Raw genomic sequence first — 20,394 nt, 5'->3', positions numbered from 1 at the left:
TGTATTTAACTATTATGGCAAACAACAGCTACTTGTGAGGTTATAAATAGATTTGTCTTTTATATTTTAAATGTTTCCTGAACTAGAAAGTGTCATCTTTCCAGAAAAAAGGCGTTAACTTTGAGGTTGTTAATGTAGAATAACAGTAATGTAAGGAAAAAAAATTACTAATATTAGGAAAAATACATGTAAAATATCCAACTTAATTAAATTCAGAGACCAAAGGACAAATTAGCAGAAGCACACAGACGTGTGAAGTGCTGTTTAAGAGCTGTGCAGAGACAAGCCAAAATGGAGAAGATATATCTCCTATTCCATCTATAGCACTTGCAAGGAATAAGAACAGGGAAGGTATGTATACAGGTATTCTCTTCTAAAATACCTTCCCAGCTTTGAGTTTGCATTGGATTTGGATTTCCAAGGTCAAGAAAGTGATCTCAATAATTCAAAGATCTGAAAAATTTAATTAACTGTTACCAGAGTGTAAAGTTTCCACTGAAAACTTCCATAAACTTTGAACGCCCAGACCTGGAGGTGCAGCTGTCAGCATGCTGAAGTGTCTGACTTCTAGCACACGCTGTCTAGAAACCATAGGTGGACATATGTACTACTGTGTTCTTCCAGGAATGCAACCCAGGAAGAATGAGCTGAGCACATTTGACGCACATGAAAAGTAGGGAGTTAAGCCCAAACCACAGCTTTTTTCTTTTTCAGATTTCAGAAACATATAGGGTACCAGTGCCTGTATCCTGGTGCTTAAGGCATTCTCCTAGGAAGTGAGAAGGATGCATCTGAATAGATTGGGAGTTTCTGCGTAGTGAATCAGTGTTTCCCCTTAGTGCCTTAGTGCCTAAGCTGTTATGTGAGAAATTAGCAAAAACATCGATTAATCCCTTTGTCTGGATATAGATAATATGGTTGAGAAAACTAAGTATGGGAAATGCTTAATGTAACTTGAGGTGCTTACTACAAGTGTAGCTTAGGTATCAAAATTCATAAAAAAAGCTGAAATTTCAGAAACACATTTCTCTTGCACATTTCATTTTGATAGTTGTAGGTATTTCCTCTACTCCATATACTCAGTATTGTGAATACTGGTTTTCTATACCTAAGGGTATGCATACAGTGTATAGAAAATGCAGGTACTTAATGGACCCTGTGAGTTCCATCCCTAGAGCCAGCCATCTGATTTCTTATGCTTCAGCTTTTAGCACCAAGTCTTACTTTTGATCTGACCTTGGATACACTTTAACAAGAGCAGTTTAAACTGGTACAGTTAATTTTGTGAGGTCACTCAAGGCACATTTGTTAATTTTGGTAGTTCTCTACACAGCAAATAGAAGATTCCATTTTTCAATTATATAAAAAAATTGGTTTAAAAATCCTGAAAACAGCCTTATTTTTGATTCCTGATGAATGTATCTTTAATGGAAAAGTAACATAAGCAACAGAGGTGGGGAGAGGGGAAGGTTTTCAGTGCAGAATATTTTGAGAAATTGAACAGTGCATATGTAAAGAAAACTTCTAGGTGCAATTTGCATGCATGGATGTACTGAACTGTGCTGCTTGTCATGCTCGTATTAATGGTATTCATTATTTCATATCTGTAAAAATACTTCTTTATAGCCCATGAAAACACCCCTTATAATCTGTTGTCAAATACCTACCTAAACAGTCATGATGGTGTTTGTGCTTATGTTCTTCTGTCTCTTATTTTCTTGTCTCCTGTTGCAAGTGTCTTGGATATACCAGTCTTAATCAGTACACAGAAAGTGAGAAGATGTTGATATATCTAGATGAGACAGTGAAAAGCCTCATTTAGTAGTGAAAGATCATATTATAGAGGAGAGATGGAATAATTCTTGAGACTGAACTGATTAGGGTGAAATTTAATAGGAAAGTGCAAATGTCAAAAAAAGCATTTTTACGTGTATCAGTAGAAGAGTGCATAAGAAAACCTGAGGAGTGCTAGCTGACCCAGATGATATTTGCCAAGCAGAAATGAATCTGAATTCTGTAAAGGAACATTTGATATTAGGCTGTATTAGATGAAGTTGTCTCTGAAATAGCTAGAGCTAAACGAGGCTATTTTACAAAGCACTGGGAAGATCTACTGTAAAATTTGTTATTCAGGAATGATATATTCTGATTGTAATACATGCAGCTAAGGACTAGGAGAGTGATTTGAGTACTTATCTTTTAAATACTTAATTTTATGTAAGGTTATTAGATACTATTGTACCCCCTTATCTCAGTTTTTGCAGTGTGAATCGATTGCTAGTGGTTTGCAAAATATGTTGCACCAAAATAGCCAACCAAATAATAGCCACCAGCAGATGCCTACAGAAGAGTAAGAAGAGGGCTAGCCCATATGATACCTGCTAATCTCTTTTAGCTTTGGAGCATTTTCAGCTTGAAGGTTTTGTAAACTTCTGGGGGTTAGTCTGTTTACTTAACTGCAGTGAATCTCTCTCACAGGTACTTGTCTAGCTTTTCCTTGACCTCATCATGTAAGCTTCTTGTATTAAGTGACTCTGGCACAGAGCCCAGCGAGGTGCTCTTCATTGCCTGTAGAATCACAGAATCCTAGAATGGTTTGGGTTGGAAGGAACCTTAGAGTTCATCCAGTTCCAACTCCCCTGCCATAGGCATGGGCACCTTCCACTAGACCAGGTTGCTCAAAGCCTTGAACACTGCCAGGGATTATGTCATGTTTACTTTCAGCCCACCTCCTCCTGTCTTTATGTGATACTCATTTGTTTGTTTTACTGGGAGAAGCCATGAATATTTTATCTCTGTCTCAGGTGTTGACAGTAAAGTTTTTGTAGATCTCTGTCATAGCAGCTCCCAAACTCACATTTTCTGCAGACAGAAGAGTCCCTACCTATTTGAGCATTTCTTGTATGATGTGGGTAATTCATAGAGTACGTTCTTGCCCTCTCAGAACCCTTTTCACTTCTACTGTGTCCTTTGTTGAGAGGACCAGGCAAAAGCTTCATGCAATATTTAGAGAATGGAACAAACACAAGTTTTTAGAATTATATAGAAATACTTTTTTTTCTGGTTTATACTCTTTTCCTTTCCTAAAATTTCCTAATTTTCATAATGCTTCTTGAGGTTTCTAATTTTGTTTGTTGTTTTTTTTTTTTCTGTATGGCCAAGCACTGAGCTAATGCTTTCATGGAATTATCTAACATAACTCCACTGTTCTGCTCCTTAGTGTTACTGGTCTACTCAGAGCCTCTTGTTTTATATATGAACCTAGGATTAGTTTTCCATACATGTATCGTTTTACATGAATCTAAATTGAATTTCACCAGCCATTTTATTACCTGATCACTGAATCTGATAAAGTGTTTTTGTTTTCTTTAAGGCACTCGTCCTTACTACCTTGAATAAGTATGTACCATCAGTAGATCTTCTTACCTCACTGATGTACTGCCATCCCTTTCTCCGTCTCCCTTGCCATGTTGCTTTTGCTTGTGCAAAACAGGACAGTTTCTAGTGCAGCTCCCATGCATGTGATCTCCCTCCATTGTGAGAGCTGAATCTTAACTCCTATCTTCTGGTTCCTCTGCTTTAATCACTTACTTTTCCATACCACAACCTTTGCTTTTATGTCTTGGCAGCTTAGTTTCCTGAAAAGCCTTTAGTGAGGAATTTTGTTTAAAGCCTTTTTAAGAAAAGTGAGTAGGCCGTTTGAGGTGGATCACCCATATGCATGAGGCTGTAACCCCTGCAGAGAATTTATGCAGGTTTATATGATGGGACTTGCCTTTAGAGAAGCTGTGTTGGCTCTTCATTGATGGATTATGTTTAGCAGGATGTCCACTAATTCTGTCCTTTATTGTACTTTCTGTTATCAAATCTCAGGCTTGCTCCAGTGTTTTCCCTAGAACTTTATTGTTTCTCAAGCTAGCCATTGCATTAGTGAGCTCTAGTATTTAGGTACCAAAGGAATTGTTGTAATTTGGCTATTTCATCTTTTATTTCATTAGAACCCATGGAACCTAGGTGATACATTAATTTGTGTGTTTGTACCATAGCTTCTTCCACCAATACTTTTATTTTAAGCTGAACCTCTGTTTAGTGACTTAAGGATTTATTTGTTTAGTCAGCTGATTACCGTTTACCCTTTGTCAGCATTTGCTTTAGTAAGTTGTGTCTCTGGCACTGTGGTTCTGATGTGATATCCTTGTTCTAAAAGTCCCTTCTGGCTTTTCTTTTAAGAGTCATCTTCATTTTTACATACTTTCATCTTATGAAGATTAGCACAGCTGTGGTGATTTTTCTTGGCCTTGCTCATGCAGTGATATGATCTTAAGTACATTATAGTCACTGCTTTAGTGGCACTTTCACTGTGAGGTTTTGGTGAGCTCCACCCATTCCTCAGTGCAAAATATGGGTTGTATTCACTGTTTTGTGGTGCTAACCATGAAGCAACCTCTGATCTAAAATATTAGTGGGATCTATAAAATGTCATGTGTATGATGTTTAAATGCTCTGCCTTCACTATATCTCTGATGTCTTTTAGCAGGCGATGCTTCTGTTGCAGTTGGTGTCACTGTCGTGGTTGGGGAGGCAGCAATATACAGCAGAACTTTATATCTATTTGTAATTTCAATTGATGCAGCTTGTCTGCTAGTCACTGAAATAGTAGTTACTTAGATTTGACTTTAAACTCTCTATTTAATACATAGTCCTCTTGTACACCTAGCACAGTTTGCAGTTGTCTGGACATTTTGTGTCCCCAGGCTTCCTTTCTCAAAGCTTCAAATATGTCTGGTATATTAATGTTTTTATTTAGAACAGGAAATTGATCTAAAATGGTCCTTTGAATTTTCAATTCCTCTTCTAATATTGAAAGTATAAATAACATAGTCTGCATTATTAATGCGTTCCATAAATTCTGAGACATAGGTGTTACTAATTTGATAAAATTAAGCATTTAGAACATAGTTTAAAAAGTAATTGTATATAAAATGAAAATTAGGGAAAAAATGACACAGAAAATTACAAAATTAAATGTCTTAAGTGCTATGCACTGGAAGTATGAGCTGTATAGTACATGCTGTTAATGTAGAAGTTCTGATGATGTAGAAATATGCAAATGGATACTTTTCTCAGCTCTTCTGTTGAAAGCCTAGAATAATAAAATAGAACGAATAGCTGAACAGATCAGCCAGAATAGTAACATTAGAATTCTGTACTTGACAGAACATTTTTTTGTTAAATGTATATCCTTCTCATTTTAAGGGGAAAATAATTTGTTTTTAAAAAGCGTATGGCATTTTCTCTTAATTAAAGAAAAAAAAATCAAACAACCAACCCAACAACTAAGTCACATAATCAGCATTTCCTCCTTCTGATCTGTAGCATCAGGTAAGTCTGGTATCTGTAGGTCAGGGATTCCACAGTTATTTGGATTTAACCTCTAAATAAGATCTTCAGGGCAGGAGTAACGTCTTTATTCAGCATCTAGCACTAAATAAGTCTCAACATGATACCGCAATAAAAATAATAATGAGCACAGAAAGAAAACTGTTGCAATTTTCATGATCACTTCTCTACCCTTTGTTCTGTGTGTTACGAAAACCCACACAGGTCATTTGGCTTTATTTTTATCACTAATTTTATCTAAATCTAACACACTGAACAACTTAGAATTATCCTAGCAGGATTTGTAGTTAAGCAGGGAAGTGTTCTCTTATGTGTACTGATCTAGCATACAGCGTTTTGAGGCAGCTCTCTATGCCAGAACTGGGGATGTCTGGTGAAAGTTCTTTAATCTGTTCCTCAGAAGATTTTTCAGGTCGTTTGTGGAATTTACTTAAGATTAACTATCCTAATTTCAGTGAACAAGCTCCAGGAAGCTTGCATTTTAAGTAATGGTAATAACATAAGTTAAGTATTGTCTGTGTTCCCTCCTCCACCCTTCATAGCCTTTGTTTGAAATTCAGCAACCCTTCAGAGCTGTACAATGAAGTCCTTCCATTTTCTTTATATTTCTGTACTGTCAGAAGGAATTTAAAATAGAATTATGAATGCAGCAAATAAGCTACTAAAATATGTAAGAAACTGTTTCAAGACTTTCTAATAGTCTTGTTTTATATACATGTTCCATTAATGCAGATGATTACCACATAGGAACATCTCCTGTAGCACATAGGAACAAGTGGTTACTTCATGCTTAATTTGTACAGCAACTTGAAATAGTCTATTTTAATACTAAAAAAGTGAAATGCTTTCTTTAACACAGAAATGTGGCAAATGTAGTATGTGCCCACCCAAAGATGATAATTTAAAATGTATTAAATACTGAATATAGGTAGCAATTTAGCCTGAATTTCTCAGAACACTTATACAGCTTTAATACTTCCTCTTAGTTTTACTGTGAAATTTGCTCATTCTTTGCTCTTTTCAATGGGAAAACATAAGTGAAGAATCCACTAGCATTCCCAGTTGAAATTAAGAAAAACATTTGTAATATTTGTAACTATTGAAATTTGCCTCCCAAGTAGTGCATATTTTTATTACTGAAATAATTTAGTTGATGAAAAAATAGATACTTTTTTTCATTGATGGACTGATTTATCTGCTTTGAATTATTTTAATTAGTCCCTGAAAAATACTTTGAATATTTTTACCACCATTGCTTATTACTTTGAATTGGCTTCATTACAATTACAGGAACGATCAGGTCCTTCTCTAGGAGAGAGAATCTAGAGCTGGATTAGCAGTGTAAGACACTTCTGCTTACTTTCTGCCCTCCCTCATTAGTTTTTTTATTTGGAAATAATTAGAAGTATTTCTTCTCTGTGTGCATTTTGGGGGTCATTACAGACTTGTCTGAACTCTACACTGAAGATGCTGTTGCAGTAATGGCAGGAGAGAGGCTCAGTCATAGGGTTGTTCATTACAATGTCAGGAGGAGATCTGGGGACCTTGCTGCCAGGACAGCAGTGCCAGACACTGTTAGTGTGTTCAGTCAGAAAACAAGCACATTCCAGCTTCAGAGGATACTGCACAGCACATAATTATGCCTGACAATAGCCTCTTTCTCTCCCTGTTTCAGTTTATGGAGGTGAATAAAATGCATCTTGGTATGGAGTACAGTGATTCTATGCAGTTCTTTATAGTGCAGTTTTAAAACCATTCCCCTTTAAACTGATAGATCAGAGAGCATCTGATAATACTCTGAATGCTGGTAGTTGAGGGCAGCACAGAGCTAGGAACTAAGACAGGAATCTTGAGTGTAGGAGGCAGTCTGAAAACCAGAATTTGTGTTCAGTAATTCAGTAGTCCCTACCATAAAAAGACAGGCTCAGTTTATTCTTCAGCTTGCCTTTTTTGGGGGGCATTGTACACTTGGTTAATTGTCTGTTTCTGCACAGGTCATTGAGAAGAATTGCATGGTAGTTACTGCTAGCCACTCCCAGTCTAGCCTGGATTGCACTGAGAGGTAGAAGAATCTGGAACTGTGAGCCTGGTGACCTAACTGAGAAATGAGTTTGGTTGGGGTTAACAGCAGAACTATTCAAATTCTGTTATATTTAGTTTGGATTTAGATGTATCTGAGATTTTTTTTTAAAGGTGTTGAATGAAGACAGTGTTTTGGTATAAACTATGTTCCTTATGTAAGAAGGGGATAAAGGACTGTAGATTTTCTGTCATTTTGGCAGTTACCTAGAGTCAGTACAAGTCATATGCTCCTGACATAGATGACTGAGACTTTTGATAAATACTGCTCAAGTTTATTGTTGAGTTTTAAGATGCTCCTCTCAGCTGCCTGTTGCACCTATCTGATGCCCCTTTGCAAAGATTTATCTGCTTTTCACCTGTTCTTGATTCAGTACATCAGCAGACACCACTGATAGCTTCAGCTAAATTTGCCAGAGCTACTGTAGCTGAAGCAAGATACTTAAGTATGCAGTACAGGTCACCTTTGTTTTTTTTTGTGAAACATTACAGCAACTTTCTTTGGGAGTTTGCCAGAATGTTTGGAACATCTGTGGATGTTTTTAAGGACAGGTTAACCAATTGTTTGCTACCAATAACTATGTCATTGAGCCTTCCTTAGAATGGAAGAATGGGACTCTGTAAATGACCTAAAATCTTCCCTGCTCCTGTATTCAGGTTTATTGATTCTTAATGAGTCTTTTAAAACTCCTGCAGGAGCACTCTTGGGATCTGATTATTGTGGATTTATGCACTGTTCGGTCTCCTGAGCACCTGGATGGGCTGAATGCAGAGACCAGTCTTCCTGAGTGACCTCTGTATGGTGTCAGGCTCAAGAGAGGAGCACTTTGACAGAAGGCAGCTTTGCTGCCTCCTCCCCCTCCAAAAGCCAGGAGGGTTTAGGAAAGCAGAGAGACATAAAAGATGGCTGGTTAAGAGACCAGTCATTGAGTTGGGCTTTCTCCAAAGTGACTCAAAGCAGCAGGAACTTCTACCAGCTGTCCCTAGGAGAGTCTGCTTTGGGAAGCCCTGGCAGAGCTCCTCCTGTGTTCTGCAGTGGAGTGTCTTTAACTTGCAGATTTCAGAGCTTCCTGAAGTAGAGGTGGGTCTCTGGGTAGACTTTCTTGCCAAGGAACTCCTCCTATGGAGCTGTTTCAGCAGCTTTGTACCTGCCTCGTGCCCAGGAGTGCCTAATAATATATCTTCAGTACTATTTCAGCAATCCTGACCAGAGGCTGAAAGGGGGATTTTAAAACTGGTGTTCCCGTCTACAGTTGTGTTTAGAAGGAACAGGTGACCTTTAAGCAAGCTGGAAGTGGCAGGTTAGGAAACCAGGCTGCTTGAAGACATAAAATATATCAACCTTATGCAGACTTCTGAGAACTATGGAAACTTATTTTCTGCATGGTCTACTCATTCAGTGGCAGCTATTAGAAATTACTGAAAATTATGCAGTGATTGAGAACTTAAGTTTAAATGAAACATTCTTAGCAAAGTACCTTCAAAGTGAAAATACCTGCCTCTGTTGTGAGAAAAGCCTGTTCCTAAAGCTTTTTTTGTTTCAATGTAATTGTTACTGTGTTGTTACATTGACAGGGTCTACAAAGAGTAAGTACCTCCTCTTCTTATCCTTGGCCTCAAAGTTAACACTTTTCTCTAAGTGTTGGGCAGTCCTTATTCTCTCTAATTATATGGCAAGGTGCTTCATTTCTTCAACAAGTAGCAATATTTTTGAGTTACAGCAACAGTAGGGAATAATTTCTTTATGGGGAATAAGTATTGCCTGGTAAATTTACAGCCTTTATTATGAATGACTGTATGACTACAAATGCCAGCCAATCACTTTCAGCTTTTTTGTTTATGGATAAGGTTGTCTAAATATTTACAAAATGATAATTTAATGGTACTGCTGTAAAGTCTTGTACAAGGTTGGGCTTTGTTACTTTTTTGCTAATACAAGAAGAAAGCAAAAATATTCTGATATGGACTGGGTATTGGGAGAGGATTCTTTGGACTTATGATGTAGCTTAACAGCAAAACAGAAGGGGTTTGTTCTTCCTGTTGTTTTAGTGTTTTGGGTTTTTTTATGGTTAGTTCTCTGGAGGAAAGTAGGCTCAGTTTATGGTTGGGAAATAGATTTTGAAACAGCTCCTTTCTTGTTGCTTTAGTACTCAGATTACTGTGCCACTTCTTTCCCCTGACTCGTATATTGGAATGTATCATCTCAGTGCTAATAGAGTAACTCCACACAGGAGTTGCCATGCGAGTTAAATAGCAATTATCTAAGCTGGTACTAGTCTTCAGTTCCAGCCAGGGACTTAAACTGGAAAAGAAATCCATTGTTTTGAATTTATATCCTACTCCTAAGTGGTCACAATTTTTCCCTTCAGCCAGCCTTTCTATCAAGGACAAATAAGACTGCCTCTGACTGTGAGACCACTGTGCATTACAGGAACATGTTCTCAGCCAAGCTGTTTCTGTTAGTACTTCAGCTATTTTCTGCTGAGTCTGTTGGCTTTACATTCCTCACTCCATTAAAAACTGCTCTAAGACTTGTCAGCTTGCAGAGGGCTAAAGAGGCATGACAGGGAATTTCCTCACTTCCAAAGGGAACACTTTGGGTTAATCTTGCTCAAAGGATATAGGTCATGCTTTTGGTAGCCCTGTTACTTCCTCTGATGTTCTTAGTGTTACATGTCAGTGCTTTACATACTTTGGTGCCATAATATAGTTACTGTACCTAGAGCCACTTTCTTGGTTCCAGTTCACTAGTTACTCAGAATTGTGAGAGTTGCTTTTCTTCGGGGACTTCAAAGCCTCCAGTGACATACTCTAAAGAATGCTGTAGGTTGATTGCCTCAGATGTCTGTAAATTGGAGATGTATATTTCATTCCCTGGTGGTACTAAAGACAAGAACACTAGAAGAACTTGTGTAGCTACCCAAATCCATAGTCTGCTTCTGAAATGATGTTTTCAAACCTCTTGAAAGCTTTGGCCTAAGCAGTTGTCACAGTGTGGAGGAAATCTTACGGCATAGGACTACAGCACTGTAGGAGTGATTCAAGCCAGCGAGTAAGTTCAGATGGCAGCTTCTGTTCTTGTGTGGGTAATGGACTCTCTTATCTTGGGGATATGAGAACTGCTGTAAACAAAGACTAACCCTTCTTAAAATTCTTTATCTTTACCTACAACTTAAAGCCAATCAGTTCTCAGCAATACTTGAATTGTGAGGTCAGGGGATTCCTTCCCAATTGCTGGGTTTTGTCTGCTTGTTGGCTGAGTGTCACCAAAAGTGCAATGAACACAGAACACAGAAATCGTTGCATAATGAATTTTCCTCAAGACACAAGGTCTGCTTCTTAGAGATGTAACTCAGGAGTTACTCCCCACAATTAACATCACTTGAATTTGCTGCCGTGGCTGTTCATCTAAAGATGTGCCACTATATGTCATTCCCCTTGCCCCTGATATGGAGGGTGTTTAGTTTGGTGCTGATTTAACTGTCTTTTTAAGAATTCAGTAGCAATATTGCTGACCTTTTTTGAGTCTTTCCCCTGATTCTGAGGTGAATTTTCTGATATTTTTTTCCTTCAACCTCATGAGTTTCTTAAGAATTCAACTGCTGCACCAGATAATTTTTGTGCTCAGTGTTCATTGCTCCTCAGACATCACCTTGCATCGTTGCTTAGGAGATGCTTCGCTTTAGCTCTAACTTCCTCCTAACATCTCTTTGAGATGAGCCCTGAAGCAGTTTCACCTTGAAAGGAAGTATTCAACATCATTCTGTTCAGTAACCCCTACATCTAGTCTGATTCCTTAGCTGCTCTTGGCCTTACCACCTCCATCTTTTTCAGTTACCTTTTTTTTTTAACAAAAGACTGCAATAACAAAAAGCTCCTCTTCCAACCAGAGAGAGATGGAATTAATCTTTCTCATCTCAAGAAAATAATTTAGTGCAATTATTTTCTCAGGCCAAAGAGAGAGGGATGTTGGATCAGAGAAGTCTGGACGCCTGCTTTTGCTGGTTCAAGATAATGTGCAAGACACAATACTTCTTTATTAATACTTCTTTATTTGTCGATGACACCAAGCTGTGTGGTTCTGTTGATACGCTAGAGGGAAGGAATGCCATTCAGAGGAACCTTGACACGCTTGTGAGGTGTGCTGATGCCAGCCTCATAAAGTTTAGCCATGCCAAGTGCAAGGTCCTACACCTGGGTCGGAGCAATCCCAGGCACAGCTATGGGTTGGGCAAAAAGGAAATTCAGTGCAGCCCTGCAGAGAAGGACTTGGGGGTGTTGGTCAATGAGAAAATGAACATGAGCCGGCAGTGTGCACTCACAGCCCAGAAAGCCAACCGTATTCTGGGCTGCATCAAAAGAAGCATGACCAGCAGGTCAAAGGAGGTGATCCTGCCCCTCTACTCTGCTCTCTTGAGACCTCACTTGGAGTATTGTGTGCAGTTCTGGTGTCCTCAACATAAAAAGGACATGGAACTGTTAGAACAAGTCCAGAGGAGGGCCACGAGGATGATCAGGGGACTGGAGCACCTCCCATATGAAGACAGGCTGAGAAAGTTGGGGCTGTTCAGGCTGGAGAAGAGAAGGCTGCATGGAGACCTCATAGCAGCCTTCCAGTATCTGAAGGGGGCCTACAGGGATGCTGGGGATGGAGTATTCATTAGGGACTGTAGTGATAGGACAAGGGGTAAAGGGCTCTTAAGCAGCAGAGGTTTAGACTGGATATAAGGAAGAAATTCTTTCCTGTTAGGGTGGTGAGGTACTGGAATGGGTTGCCCAGGGAGGTAGTGAATGCTCCATCCCTGGCAGTGTTCAAGACCAGGTTGGATGAAGCCTTGGGTGATGCGGTTTAGTGTGAGGTGTCCCTGCCCATGGCAGGGGGGTTGGAATTAGATGATCTTGAGGTCCTTTCCAATCCTAACTATTCTATGATTCTGTGATTCTATCCTCTGTCTGGCAGAAAGCACCTTGCAGTCAGTAGTGATCTGGCCATTATTGTGTCCCATTGGGGCTGATATGTTTTTATTAGTTAAACGCTCCTGGTGAATCACTTTGGGATATTAGTAAATATAAAAAGTATCTTTTAACCCATATGCAAGCCATTAGAGAATAGCAGAACCATTCTGGACTTGGTTTCCACCTATGTTTACCTTCTCCAAGCTGTGATCTTTACAATGGATTTTTTCCTGGTGCTTCACTATGTCCTCTTCCTATACAGTGGTGAGCTCCTTAGGTATTCTAGGCCACATAACAGCCTATGATGAATTCCCCATTAAAATCCACATCCACTCCTTTTCAGGCATGTCTCTGGATTATGTGGATTCCTGACTGGCGTTCCACCAGTGCACTAGTTACAGTCTCCTGGACAATCTTCTTATCTGTAAGTCAATAAAATAACCTGGATCAGTATCTAAAGAACACCTAATTATCACAAAGTCCATGTAATAATCAGGGTATTTTGAACTTCCTTGACTACACAACTTGTCTTTCCATCAGAAAGACATGTTGTTGCCTGGTTTTAATTGTCTTTAATTATAATATGTTTTAGCTATGTAAAACTGGGAAGATAGTAAAGGACAGAAGTACAGTTGGAGAGCCAGAATTTTCTAAGGAAAATGGGCAATGAAGAACATTTTAGAATGGGAAACAGCCTAATATTAATCATAAATCTAGAATGTCTCCTGTCATCTAAGGAGTAAATTGTGCTTAAATTTAGTATCAGGGCAAGGATTTAACTAGATTTGAGATAGAGCTATATCAGTTTAGTTCAGGAGTAGGATTATACAGTGTTTTCTCCTGTGTTGCATAGAATTAATTTGTGGTTTAAGGATGGCATGTCCTACCCAAATTGAAGTTTAGCCCCTCAAAATATATGCATGTCAGACAGTCAAATCTATTTATTTTCCAAGATTGCTTAACACTGTGTGTATAAATACATTAGGCTTCTCCCTGCCTAGCTGAGACATTTAACTTGAGTCACCCACACATGCTTAGAGGTGCTTAATTTGTCTAGGTTGTGTTGAAAAGCTGGGGATTAGATCTATAGCTGATTTTATCACATGTGAGAGTGGTCATTACTGCCTCTGGTAGAGCATTCTGTTATGCCATATTACAGCACTGAGAAGTATGAGTGCAGCACTCAAACTAGGTGATTTAAACCTATATTGTCATCTTTCTAGGGCAGAAAGGACTAGGGAATAGAAGAAATGTGCCTTTCAAATAACCAGCACATGAAACTGGAAGGATGCTTCTCTAATTTTCTGATCAATAATTCTGGAGATTGTTTTATCTAATAACAATGTATGTATATATATTTAAATGCATAATTATTTTCTGGGAGTAAGATCTGGAAACTCAGTTCTGCCACTTGCAGCTAATATCCCTGGATGAGATATCTAATGTTTCTGAGATGAGATAAACTGATATTTCTGGATGAGATTTGGCTTCCTTATTTTCTTGCTCAGTTTCAAGTGCTTTCACACAAAATGTTCTGTGGTTTAATGCTTTTGATTACTGCAGTAAGGGAGGCATGAATTCATTCCTCTTAATCTGGCTTCTATCCTTTAATCAATCTTTCCATTTCTCAAGTGTGTTCTCCGAACAGCAGGCTGTTCAGAAGGCAAGAACCATCCTTCTTTTGGAGCCTATAGTTTAAAGAAGATTGAGTAAATCTGAAGTACATGGAGGCCTTTTAGATTTATGTTGATTCCATACATCCATGGTAGAAAGATAAAATAATGTAAATTGACTGGATTGCTGTTTATAGGCACCCATGATTTCTGCGCATTCTGTGGAAATGCAGACATTCGGGTAGGTAACAGTGATTTTCCACTGCTGTCCTCAGACACTGCTGAAGTGATTGTGTTGCTGTCTTCCCAGCTATGCCAGTTTCCTTTCTTTTTGTAACAGACATTTTGATGACAGCATCAATATTTGATAATTAGAAGTTTACACTGTTTTATTCTAGTACTTTGTCCTAAATTCTTGTAATATCTACAGTTAATATATCTTACATGCAGAAGACGTTACTGAAATTGCAGAGTTGCTTGGTTCTTCTGTTATCTACCTCTGAAGCAAACAGGGATCTTTATTACTTGATAATTATATGCCATAGTTTGCAGACTTAACAATTCCAAGCTGTCTTTTCAGATCACCCTGTAGAGACAGCTAAAGATAATCTCTTTTCTCCACTCCTATTCAATCACTATCTACCTTTTGCTAAATACTTGTGAAGAGAGAAAGAGCCAACTTTTATTAACTCCCTTAGCAGGTCTGTCATTCCTCTTGGCTGGCTGAGTAATCTTTTTGCTGTATTGTAGAGAATAAACAGATTCACCTTCTTTTCATGCCTGTAGTCCCTGAACTCACTTAAAGGAGCCAGCAGAGATCTGTGTTTCTGTATTACTGTGATTCCCTTATCACAGAAGGTGCTATGATTTTTACATGTCTTGAGGATCATGGATGTTTCCCCCACAGACAGAGAACACCTCATTTTCCCTGATGTGTATGTACATGCAGGTTTTTTGGTCATAGTGATTTAATAATGTTGATGCCGTAAGCCTTGTAGGGTGTACCTTTACAGTATCATAGTTAAGAAGTCTGATGTAAGACTGAACTGAAAACAATCTTCTGACCCTGTGAAGATAAGTTCCCTTGCAAAGCTTCCAAATGTGACTAATTTGTTTCTGATTGAAACTCCAGTTTAGTAAATGTAGTTTTCATTTCTATGGATATTGTATTTCCAAGCTCAAATCAGAAAGTGCAAGAATGTGTGAATTTCAGGATGTTCTTGTTTCATATTTGTGGCTCCAGTTATTTCAGCTAGTAACTCGATGTAATTGTTGTTTGAAGCATAGCATAAAACCAACTTATTTTAAACTGGGAGCAGGAAAAGGAGGTGAATGCAGTCATTCCAATAATTTCTAAACTGCTGTTTAATTTTAGACAGATTTCATAGGGGAACAAGTACTTCAAGATCATTAAACTTAAGCACATATTATGAAAATGTATGTCTTTGCAAATGTTATGGGCAAGGGAAAGGTGATAGTGTTAGTTTACATGTAAATAGATACAGGAAACCAGAGAGGAAAGGCATCGTACAGATATCTCAATTATAGAACAACTTTAGTTAAAGCTCACAATCAACCATGACAGAAAAGCCTTGAGAGGACCAGCTTTAATTAGTTCCAGTGTTCACAAAAAATGAGTTTTTTCTGCAGTATTTATTGCTTTCCTGGCAAGAATATTTCTCAAATTCAGATATGGATAGTGAAAATAAATGCTGGCTAGCATTAATTTTAGTATTTAAATTTAGGCAAAAATACATACGTAAATACGAGGTCTTTAAATTCTGCTTGTGAAATTATGAGGAAATCTATTTTTTTCTGGAAAATAAGTTTTTCCTTCTGATTTTAAAATGTTTATGGCTTGCAAAACTGATGAAATATTAGAATTAGTTTATTAAAATATACGTTTAAAAACTTTCATGCAAGTAATACCTGCTTGCTACATAAATTTGAAAATTGAATATTGATTCTTTTATAGGCCAAAGGGTTGAGTCTTTGTTAATCAGAGTGTTATTACAGAAGGGCAAATAGTGTCATATTTCTCCTTAATAAATATTAGCATGAGTAGTTTTGTTGATTGTGTAAGTTTTTATTGTTTGGAAATCATGCAAATTAGGTTAATACAATTTAAAATCATTGTACCTTCTCCTGTCACTGTAGGCCCTGGTAAAAAGTCTCTCTCCATCTTTCTTAGAAGCTCCCTTCACATACTGAGAGGCCACAGTAAGTTCTCCCTGGAGCCTTCTCTTCTTCAGCCTGTCTTCATAGGAGACATGCTCCAGCCTCCTGATCATCTTCATGGCCTCCTCTGGACACTCTCAAGCAGGTCCACATCTGCCTTGTGCTGGGCGCGCAGAGCTGGATGCAGTACTCCAGGCGGGGTCTCATGAGAGCAGGGCAGCAGAGTTACCTCTCTCAACCTGCTGGCCAGGCTTCTTGTGATGCAGCCCAGCATGTGGTTGGCTTTCTGGGCAACAATTGCACATTGCTGGTGAAACACTGTCCTGTGTTTAGACTTGCTTAGGTATGCTCATGTAACCCAAATGCATCCAGAATACTGTTTCCAATTTTGGATACCACACTGTTAGAATAATGCTGATAAATAGGTGGCATTTGAATAAGGATAATAAATATCACTAGAATTAGTGATACTTTACGGGTTTTTTTGTGCCAAATAAGAACAGAATTATAACTTGCTAGAATTGTTGGCAAAGAAGAGTACAACAACTATAAATACCTGAAGGTTACAAACAACAAGAAATGAGACTAATATGTGTAATCTGAAAGTACAAGGGAACAAATCTGGGAGGGAAAGAAGGAGAACTGACACATTTTCCTGTGTATGAGATATAGTGGTCATAGAAGAGTTTCCCTGAAAAATTGCTGGAAGCCACCCTGATAAAATTATGAAAAAAAGAATGGGAAAAATGCTGGAAAATTTATTGTCCCGCGCAGCACTGCACTGGGTTGGGACAGGACCATCTGAGTCCTCTAGTCTTTGCTTAGTAAATATTATATTCACTGAAGTGGGGAGTTTTGGCATTATACCAAGTGAAGGATGAAATGATCAGTTTCTAGCCTTCAACAATATAAATCATCAGTGGTTCTGGACTGTTGAATATTTAATAACATTTCTGTTCAAAAGTAAACTAATTCTCTGTGAATGTTAATACACTTTTCCCCACAGCATGACTGTTCAAACATGTTAAGCAGCATAAACAGCAGTAGACAGGGCAAATATTTTTGCAACAAATCCTCTTCTGAGGAATTTTGTTCTTCACAAGGGGGGAAAGTCATCTACAAAGAAGCTCAGCTAGTAATGTGATTATTACACATCTGTATGTCTTACTTAGTAGCTGATATATCTTAATTCTTTCTTTAAAACTGAAAAAGCAAATAATCTGTCATTTGTGATTCTGGTATCCTAGCTAAAAAGCATTTATGTGTTTGGTATCATAGCATAAAGTGCAGTGAAAATTTAATTTTTAAAATACATGGCTTACCTCTAGCTCTTGCAGTGCTTACCATCACTTCTTCAAATCTCCAGTTATGTTTTGTGGCACAAAAAAGCTTCTGACAGTCATTTTGGACACCTGTTGTTTAGTTAGTGAGAACTAGTTAGTCTGTATCACTAGTGGATTTATATATGGGAACTGCATAAGTAGCTCGTGCATTGTAAGACATTTCTTAGTGACAGCCCTCTGTACATTGGTCTCATTATTACTGTGGACTCCTGACATTATTTATTATTTCATTAGTATCCCATTCCCTTCTCAGATTTAGTGCAATGAAAACCCCAGACTATTTCCTTTCTTTCCTTTCTTCACCCAAGCACAGCCACTCATTTCTTCCATTTTTGGTACATTGTAATTTAATATTTACCAGTTGTAGCTTGGTACCAAAGGAATAATTATTTCTAAATCGCTCTGCCTTCAGGGGGTTCTCCACTTGTGTCTGAGGAAGAAGGGCAGGCTTGGTCACCAGGGGTGAGGGCTGCTGTGTTCCCTTTGTAACGACAGCTCTATTGTTAAGGCAAGGCACTGTGTGTTGAATTCTAATGCCTTTGTGCGAGAGCCAGCCTGTTTCAAAGTGGTCCAGTGTGGGAAGTGTTGGCTGTGATTAGTAGTGCCACAGCCCTGGGGCTCCCTCAGCATGGGGAGTTCTGGAAATTGGCAGTGCACCACTGGTGGGGAACCAGCAGTTCAGTGCTGTAGCCAGGGTGGAACTCCTTATCTTCTTAGTACCTACCAGGTTACTTTTCTTAGCAGCTGGGAAGTTCAGGTACCTTTTCTTTAAACATTTATAAATTACTGCCACAAATTACTGTCCATTCAAAAGCAGGTTGTCCTATCTGTGCAGTAAAAGTATATCGGCATTCATTTTACATGCTTTTTGCAAATTTTGTAAGGGTAAGTTAGAAAATTGATGTGTGCATTTAATAGGTCTTATCCTGAACTGGTAAAGGAGTATCTTACAAAGGTAACTTAATATACAGAATATACATTTTCAAGAAAAAATGTAGAAAATTTTCAAAGCTATGTTATGATAGATACACAAAGCCACAAAAGCTGTACCCTTAGTTCTGGTACTAAGGTTCTGATTTTAAATTAACACTGGATTAGTTATCTGTCTCTGTCAAGACTATAATAAAGAGCTTTTGTTGCAATCCATCATAGGGGTTTTGTGTTACACACCGTACATAGAAACTGTTAACAGGAAGACTAGATTAATGCAGAGAGAAAAAATGTCATCAGATAAAACATAGGTCTCAAAAAGCAATTTCAAATCGCATAGTATGTTATGCATTAATACATTTTTAGCCTTTGGGGAACAGAGGAAAACTTATAATCAAAAATTAATTTGAGCATTCTTAGCTGTACCTAACATTAGAACCCAGGATACTTCCAAAATTGCTTTTAATCAAATGACCTGATGGGAGCTCACTAGGGGAAAAGTAATGAGTACAGAGTCATCTGAATAATACTTAGTGATGCTCATAAGAAATTTTGCAGTTCTTTTTTCAAATCTTAGATGTAATATTTAAAAAGATTTAGAGGAAGCTGTATGTGTGTGTGCATGTATATAATCCAAATACATTGTGCATGGTTTATATTTTTAAAATTAACTGATTCAGAAAGCTTAATAGAAATACGTGTGCAAGGAGTCACTATTTTTTTTTCCTTAATTAATATCCTAACAATGAAGTGCAGTGTGGTTCAGCATGGCTTAAATATTTCTCCAGTAATATATGGACATGTGGTGAATTTCATTAATTTTTTATGCCTGTTTGGTGACTATAGTTCTCTTTTCTGTGAATTCACAAGATTGATTTCACAAGTCTTCAGTGTTGTTTAATACTGTAGTTTCAGTATTGGAAGAAGAAGAATTAGTGTATTGAGTATTTTGTGCCTTCAAGATTTGCATTTGGATTTGAAGAATGCAGTTATATGCTGTTCAGTTTCTGGTTGTTTACTGTTTGGTAAACTTAAAAGTATCACAGGTAGTGAAGGCATTAGATCATCATATATGTAACAAAAGTTGTAGTTAAATGGTAGTGAGAAGAATTGTAAGGAAAAAACCCTACCAAATAGTGTTTCACTATAATCTAAAATCTGGAAATCTTTAGTGTTGTTACATTTTTATGTATATACTTAGGGAATTCGGTTTTAACCAGAAATTTTATTCTTCATGTGATTTGTGTTTTGTAAGTTATATATTTGGGGAGTTAGTTGTAATATCAAAAGAACTTCACTATATTTTTTAATTTCCATTTTTGCTTAAAATACTTAATGTGAAGGAAATTTGTCAGTCTGAATGTTTCTTGCTGCAGACATGCGAAACTGTTACGTCTGACTTCACCTATTGAATTCTGTCTGTGAGCCAGAAATGCAACTGTCTTAGTGCCTTTTTGCCTCCAGCAGCCCTACTGTTCATGGGATGTAGTTCTGAACATGAGATTTTTGCAAGAGCGATTTGATTTTAATAGTTTCTTTATTGAGATTAAGAGAAATGTATTTGCAGTTATTAGCAAGACATGTCAAGTAACTGCAGTTATGGTGGCTGGATTTTTTAATTTGCTTTTACTATAGATTTCTTAAAATTCATACGAACAACTTGTATTTAAAAGACACCATGATAAGACAGAAGCTGTTGGTAGGTTGGAGAAATGAGGAAAGCAACATGGTTGAAAGAATCATTGCTTAACAAATAGATCAGTGGTTCTTGCATGTATTCCAGATAATCAGAGGTGAAAACAAAGAAAAAAGCTTTGGTTATGTGAAATCAACCCGAGCTTAGTCTTGTAGAAAGAAACTATCTTAAAAAGCCTGTGTTTGTAAGCTGCTGTTCT

General features: G+C 37.7%; 1 protein-coding gene across 4 annotated transcripts in view; it reads left to right on the top strand.

The window, feature by feature from the left end:
- Positions 1-20,394, top strand: part of WASF1 (WASP family member 1) — an 89,732-nt gene that overhangs the window by 36,636 nt on the left and 32,702 nt on the right. For 2 of the 4 annotated variants that reach the window (XM_034060699.1, XM_034060695.1), the window contains exon 2: positions 12,779-12,859. The exons of the other annotated variants lie outside the window; for them this stretch is intronic. The gene's annotated coding sequence lies outside the window, so the exon portion shown is untranslated. The remainder of the gene's footprint in view (positions 1-12,778; positions 12,860-20,394) is intronic. 4 annotated transcript variants of the gene reach the window in all.

Source organism: Melopsittacus undulatus, chromosome 3 (genome assembly GCF_012275295.1).
Source record: "Melopsittacus undulatus isolate bMelUnd1 chromosome 3, bMelUnd1.mat.Z, whole genome shotgun sequence".
Taxonomy (NCBI): Eukaryota; Metazoa; Chordata; class Aves; order Psittaciformes; family Psittaculidae; genus Melopsittacus; species Melopsittacus undulatus.
This window is presented reverse-complemented; position numbering and strand designations above follow the sequence as displayed.